The sequence below is a fragment of the Ceratotherium simum genome, chromosome 3 (genome assembly GCF_057802395.1).
Source record: "Ceratotherium simum simum isolate JZ-2026a chromosome 3, ASM5780239v1, whole genome shotgun sequence".
Taxonomy (NCBI): Eukaryota; Metazoa; Chordata; class Mammalia; order Perissodactyla; family Rhinocerotidae; genus Ceratotherium; species Ceratotherium simum.
In genome coordinates, this window is record NC_141902.1 from 1,742,324 (window position 1) to 1,750,081 (window position 7,758).

Consider the following 7,758-nt stretch of genomic DNA (forward strand, 5'->3'; position numbering starts at 1 on the left):
TAGAGAACATGTTGAAGCATATTAGAAGCTCCTAGAGAGACTTTTTCAGAAAGACTGAACTAATAAAATTCCTAATGCATCTCAGTATCTTAAAAGTTAGACAACTAGCGAAGAATGAGAGGTTCCCCCTAAACCAGCCTAAGACAAGAACACAGGTGAGATCATTTACTTTAGAGACCCCAGAAAATAGGAAGGAGGGACTTGTGAGACTGAGATGGAGAAGTGGAAAGGTCAGTATGGGCACGTCACTGAGCCTTTGCTGTGTAGACAGTGGCAGCTCAATTCCACCAGATCTTCTAAGAAGCTCTATGATGGCTCCCACAATTGTCTCCTGAAAGACAAGTGGCTGTGGCATTTATCCAAGACTCTCACTCCTCCTAGTTGAGTTGCTGCCAGGACCATCATCTGAAGGACCAAGCTGCACCTTGTACTTTGGCCAGGCAGGCTCCTTAAGTGTCAGAGAAGGCCCTGAGCCAGAAAGCCAAGAGTATGAGATAAATCTGTGCTTGGATGGAACTATCCACACCTCTGTGGCTGAAATCAGAGGTGAGTGGAGGGGATGTTTTTCAAGGCCCCAGGGTACAATCAGTGCTGATATTTTTTCTAAGCACAAACTTATCTAAAATTAAAATCAAACAAAAAACTGGCAGTTATTAACTCCAGTTAATATTTTTGGAGGTATTAACTCCAAGAAAGCAAAATGTTGTATAAAAAAGAAAAAGTAAACTATGACCAGTGATCGAATGGCATAACATTGTTAACAGTAAATATTAAACTGATCAAAATCACAACATAATTATATGGGGAGAGAACTTGGTGGTGTGGAGGTGAGGTGGTGTGGAAGATGAAGTTACCTAAATCCTCATTTTCCACAGTGGGAAATCAATGGGTAATATCTAAAAATTAAAAATCAAGAAATAGCTTATTTAGTGACATGGAAATAAAATAATCTGCTAAACGAAGTAAAAGAAGGAAAAGTTGTTTTTGAGGTGAGAGAGATGGGAGAGAAGCCTGCTTTTTTGGTGACAAACCTTAGAGGACTACTTTATTTATGTGCATGCCTACGTTTGATTTTTTTTTTTAATGTCAAAATTTTAACTAAGTAAAAGCATGAACCACTGTTCCATGATGAACAGTGAGCAAACACATATAACAAGTCCAGCACCTTACACTGTATGTTACACATAGCAGGCATTTGGTAAGTATTACAGCTCATGTATGCGTATTGTGGAAGGAGGCATAGTAACTAGGGGAAGAAAACTGGGTTGAGTAAATGAGAAGATCTTGTGAGAGAAAGCATTTTTATCAAGCTCTTTTTTTGGCTAAGCCTCCTGTCCAGGCTTCCCTCCCATTGCTCTCCCCGCGCCCTGGAACACTGACACACAGAGGCCGTGATCATTCCAGCTTCATTGCTGTACTTACAGTGGCTCTCCCACCCTGAAATTCTGATTTTTCACCAAAAATGTAAATCCTTTACTTCACTCAGGGCACTCAGTTCAAGCTAAACTTTCATATGACAGCTCTGAGTGCTTAAGCCAGACTCTGTTTTTCAGAATTTGTATGGCACATATAGATTGCACATCTCAACACTCAGTTGTCACTTCCCACCGAACTATGTAGCACCTAGCACTTAGCTTAGGCAACTTACGGGATCATTGAGGCTTCCATCTCCTTACCTGCTGATTGGAAATAATGGCCACTTCACATGGTTCTTAGGAGGATTAAGTGAGGTCATGTGCACTGAAGTTTCTTGCTCTTGGTAAGAAAAAAGTTGGCTCCTTTATTTTCACCAAGAAGTTCATTGAGGGCCTAAGAAGTAAGTACATTCTCATTCTTTAGTTGTTCCTGTCAGTGTGTGTGTCACATGTTGATAGACTTGTCAGGGGACTTTTTTAATTCTGCTTTTTTCAAGTTTCTTATATGCTTTTTCATTAGAGAAATAACCAATATCTTGTATCAAAGGTTGAAGAAACTCTCCCATACCAACCCTAGCATTTTAGGTTTTACGGGGAATTTCAGACTGTTCCTAATGGATCTTTCTTAGGAGAATAGCAAGAAACATCTGTTAAAAATCTACTACATTGAGAGCCAGCCCTGATGGCCTAGCAGTTAAAGTTGAGTGCACTCTGCTTCAGCAGCCCGGGTTCAGTTCCCAGGCATGGACCTACACCACTCGTCTGTCAGTAGCCATGCTGTGGCAGCAGCTCACCTAGAAGAACTAGAAGGACCTGAAACTGGAATATACAGCTATGTGCTGGGGCTTTGGGGAGGAAAAAAAAAAAAAAAGAGGAAGATTGGCAACAGATGCTAGGGCAAATCTTTCCCAGCAAAAAAAATCTAAAAATTTTTTAAAATCTACCACATTGTGGGCCAGCCCTGTGGCTTAGCGGTTAAGTGCATGCGCTCCGCTACTGGCGGCCCGGGTTCAGATCCCGGGTGCACACCGACCCACCGCTTCTCCAGCCATGCTGAGGCCGCGTCCCACATACAGCAACTAGAAGGATGTGCAACTATGACATACAACTATCTACTGGGGCTTTGGGGGACAAAAAGGAGGAGGATTGGCAATAGATGTTAGCTCAGAGCCAGTCTTCCTCAGCAAAAAGAGGAGGATTAGCATGGATGTTAGCTCAGGGCTGATCTTCCTCACAAAAAAAAATATATATATATATCTACCACATTGACATCAGGAACAAGTCCAGTATTCTCACTCTTACCACTCGTTGTTTATTGTCCTGGAGGTCCTAGTCAGTTCAATAAACCAAGAAAACTAAGAAAGATAAAATTAAAAGATAAATAAAAGATTAAAAGACTTAGAAAGGAATGAAAATGCTATTATTTGCAAATAAACTTAGAAATCATAAGTGAATTTGGAAGAGCAGCTTGATGCACTGTCAACAAAAAAGTTGTATATACATAAACCTGCAATAAACAAAATGAAATTTTAAAAGGATACCATTTACAATATAGAAAAGTATCAAGTATCTAAGAAGAAATAAAATGAGATACAAGATCTCTATATTAAAACTACAAAACATTAATGAAAGAAATTAAAGAAGACCTAACTGGCAGATTATCCCATGTTAATGAATTAGATTTGATATTGTAAACGTGTCAGTTGACTTAAAGATTCTGTGTGATCCCAGGAGATATTTTATGGGAACAAGTTGATTCTAAAATTATATAAAATGCAAAGGGCCAGGAATACTCAAGGCAATCTTGAAGAAGAAGAACAAACTTGGGAGTCTAGGCTACCACATTTCAAGAGTTATGATAAAGTTGCTCTAGCAGTTAAGATAGTGTGCATTGGCACGAAGACAGACAATGAAATACAATCAGGAGTCCAGAAAGAGACCCACACTTAATTACCTTGTGTGTGACAGATACGGTGCAGTGGAGTGAAGGAAAGGGTGGCCTTTTCAATAAATTATATCGAAAACAATAATGGACAATCAAATTAATCTTCACATAGTAAACAAAAATACTAAATAGACTGTAAATAATCTAACGTATATAAAACTATAATTCTTTTAAAATAAAACATAATATCTTCATGAACTTTGGGTAAACAAAGATTTCCTAAACAGAACATTAAGACTTTGACTTTAAAGAAAAAGTTGATAAAATGGACTGAATTAAATTTAAGATACTCTGTTCATCTAGGGACATCTTTATAAAAATGAAGAGATAAGCCACAAAATGGAAAAAAGGCTTGCATAACATATATCCACAAAAGACCTACCCAGAAGATATAAAGAACTTCCACAAATCAATAGGAAAAAGCAGACAACCCAATAGAAAAGTGGGCAAAAGATTTTGAACAGGCACTCCACAAAAAGGTAACATCCAAGTAGTCAATAAATATGTGGAAATGTATTCAACTTCCCAGGCTATCAGAGAAATGCAAATTAAAAAAAAAACAATGCAATACTTTTACACACCTGCTAAAATGAAAAAGACAAAAACAAATAGATGAGATTGTAGAGAAACTGAGGCACATACACATTGCTGGTAGGAATGTAAAATAGTGCAACACTTTGGAAAACAGTTCGGCATTTAAAAACGTTAAACATAGGTTTACCATATGAGCCAGCAATTCCACTCCTAGGTATGTGCCCTAGACAAAATATGTCTACACAAAGATTTGTATGCAAATATCCATAGCAGCATTATTCATAATAGCTAAAAAGTGGAAGCAACCCAAATATCCACCAACAGGTAAATGGGTAAACAAAATGTGTCATATCCATGCAATGAAATACTATTCAGCAATGAAAAGGAACAAAGTACAGTACTGATACATGCTACAATGTGGACCAACATCAAAAACATGTTAAGTGAAAGAAACCAGTCAAAAACGATCACATGTTGTAATGATTCCTTTTATATGAGTTGTCCAGAAAAAGTAAATCTATAGAGACAGAAGGTAGACAAGTGGTTGCAGGGGAGAGGGCTTGAGAATGGAGAGTGATTGTGAATGGGCATGAGGTTTCCTTTTGAGATGATGGAAATGTTCTAAAATTAGATTGTGATGATAGTTGCACAACTCTGTAAACTTACTAAAAATCATTTATTTGCACACTTTAAATGACTGCATTTTATGGTATGTAAAATATACCTAAATAAAGCTGAACAGAGAGAAAGAACAGCCAAGGGGTCAATAAACACTTGAAAAGGTATTCATCAATTACCAGGGAAATACAAATTAAGCAATAAAGCCGTTACAAAATGAAACCACAGTACAATGCTATTACACACCCACCAGAATGACTAAAATGAAAAGGGACAACATGCAGTGTTGATGAGGATACAGAGCACAGGGAGCTCGCATACTTTGTTGGCAGGAGCGTAAATTGGTACAATCACTTTGAAAAACTAAAGCTGAACATACATACACATACTTGTAACCCAGCATTTCCCAACCTAGGTCTACACCTAAAAGACATGTTCACTGCTATTCATAGCAGCGTTGTTCATCGTTGCCATAAACTGGAAACAACCCAAATGTCCATCTACAGTAGAAAGAATCAATAAGTCGTGGTATATTCACAACTCAAAATATAGCAGAACAATCAAGAAAAATGAACTCCTATTGACGACAGGGATTTCAGTCCCCCAAATATAAGGTTCTATGGAATAATGCAGACATTGTAAGTATACTGTATCATTTCACTTACAGGGAGTTCAAAATCAGGCAAACTGATCTTTAGTGTTAGATATCAGGACAGTGGTGGCCTCTGAGGAGGAGTGAGGAAATAATGACTGAGATGGGGCATGAGGCTTGTGAGGGGCTGGAAACGTTCCGTTTTTCACTTCTCAGCGAGCTGTACTCTCAGGCCTGATGCGTTTTTTCTGTGTGTACTTATATGTCAATAAAAGACACTCATGAGTTTCTGTGACCAAGACCTGCACTGGGAGAAATAGTCTCTAATTTTCACCTTAACCCTGTGATGTAGACAGCGGGGCTCCTGTTTTATAAATGAGAAGACTAGAGGTTAGTCACTGGCACAGACTGGGTTCTCGAAGCAAACATCAGATGGCAGTGGAAGTGCAGGAGATTCATTTGGGGAAACAGCTGTGTGAAGAAGAAGAGAGGGAGTGAGCGGGAGTGAGTAGGGACACGCAGTTGTGACACCTGTGAAATGAGAAGGAGAAGGACCTGATGGAGCCTCACACTGCGCTGCAGCTCTCAGAACCTCCTGGCCGGTCAGTGGGGATCCCCAGAGCAGGGACTGCCCACGAGAGGAGTCCCGCATTGGAAAGCAATGGCTCAGCTCTCAAACCATCCAGAGCTCGGTCATCAGCGGGGAGCAGGCTGGGAAGAGCCAGGCCATTGCTAAGGTGAGTGCTGAAAGGTAACGCATTTCCTGTAGCAGGTCCTTCCTGAAGGGAGTTCTGATGCACGCACGTCTATAGCTGCCACACACACATTAAGTTAGTTGGAAAGTTGGGATGAATCCTAGGTCCATCTGTCTTTCTGAATCCAGACAGTCCTTTTATGACTGCTTAAATGGAGACCTATCAAGTGTAGCTCAAATATCTAAGAAAACTATTAAACTAGTCCATATCTCTAAAGGAAATACATAGTATTTGGAAACATAAAGATGGGAGTAAAGGGCATTCCAGGCAGAGGAAATGTCTCCGAAATAAACCTCATTGAGAGTTAAGCTTCTGTATTAGGGCTCTTTGGCTGTTCTTTGGTTGTTTGGATTAAAGAAAAAGCTGAAGAACTGGGCTCAGAGAAGACCTAGGAGCAAGAGCCAGCGGATGGTCCCTTTGGACCCTTGGGAGGAATCCACTCCAAAGCCTTCTGCGCTGTGCCTTTCATGCAAGACTCAGGTTCCTAGGGAAGAGAATCTGCGTGGCCTAGGTTTGGTTGTCTCTTGGCCATGGAGGGTGAGGTACGTTGAACGATAGTCCCACCGAGACAGAAACCCCAAGCAGAAGAATGAATGGAGGTAGGGCTTTTAACAAGGAGAAATGGATGCTGGGCTGGTAGAAGCAACAGATGTCCTGTATAGTTATAAATCATCACTTGGTGAAGCTTACAAAAACAACCACTCACCACATGTGAGTGAAATAGTTCATTAAATCGTTATGATCTTCAACCTCAAGTTCTTTCCTCAGTAATTTTGGTAAGTGTAAGATTTAGCACTGTGAATATGACGTTTAATTTTGGGTATATGACTTCATCCTGGTCATGTTTCTCAAATCTAAATCTTCCTGGAATAGTTACTTCACTGTGATTATCTTGTGATGGCTAGAAGACACAGAGAATCCAGTGGTCTGTGTTGGTCACCAAGCACCTGCCAGAGCACCAGGCCATTTGATGCATAAATGCTCCACTAAAGCACTGACTGTGTATCAAGCCTTCAAGTGTATAATTATTTCTCAGTTTATGGATCCTGAAAACCCACAGTGGATACCAACGTCCACTTAAATTCCTTCAAGCCCAGTTCCAAAGTCTTCTCCAGGATCCCACAACCCTTGTGCATCCTTTAATAAAGCTCTTTTTACTACACAAGAGGTAAATATTTCTTTTCTCTCTTAAGGATAAGGAGCAATGACACCATGTCTGCATCCCCAGCACCTAACAGTTCCTGACACATAGTCAGTGGTTAGTAAATGTTGATTGCATCTGACTACAATAGAATGAATGTTTTGAGTCAGTAACAGGGTAACTCATTCATGGGTATAACTCTGGGAAAAAATTTTTTTGACTCTTAAAAGTCTAGCTCCTGTAAAATGCAGATACATCACAAATACCTGCCAGTTTTCTGAAAATGAGGACAGTAGTGTGAGTAAATTATTTAAAAATATTGAGCCTAGGCATATCAGTCAGAGTCTGGGTAACAAAACAAGGAACCACACTAGGTATTTTAGTAGAGGAGACTTAATACAGGCATTGTTACACAGATGCTGGAGAACTGAAAAAGGCAAAAGTAGGACATTAAGAAAACTCAAAGATAACAGGTGCAGGAAGCAGTTACCACCACTAGGGCTGGAGGCACCAAAGGGAAAAGTGTGGGAGTAGCACCTGGGGGCTCAGAGGAGAAGACCCGCAATGTTGGCAGGGCTGCTGCCTGCTGCCGCAGGAGGGTCCTGTGAAGTTGGGGCTCACCCCTTACGAAGAGGAGCTGCCTGGCTGCCCGCTGCCTCTGAAGGTGTGTGAGAAGGCTGGTTCTGGCAGGGTGAACAGCAGCTGGAGCTAGGGAGAACTTCTACAGTTAAGGAATAACAAAAAATGGCAAGGAAATT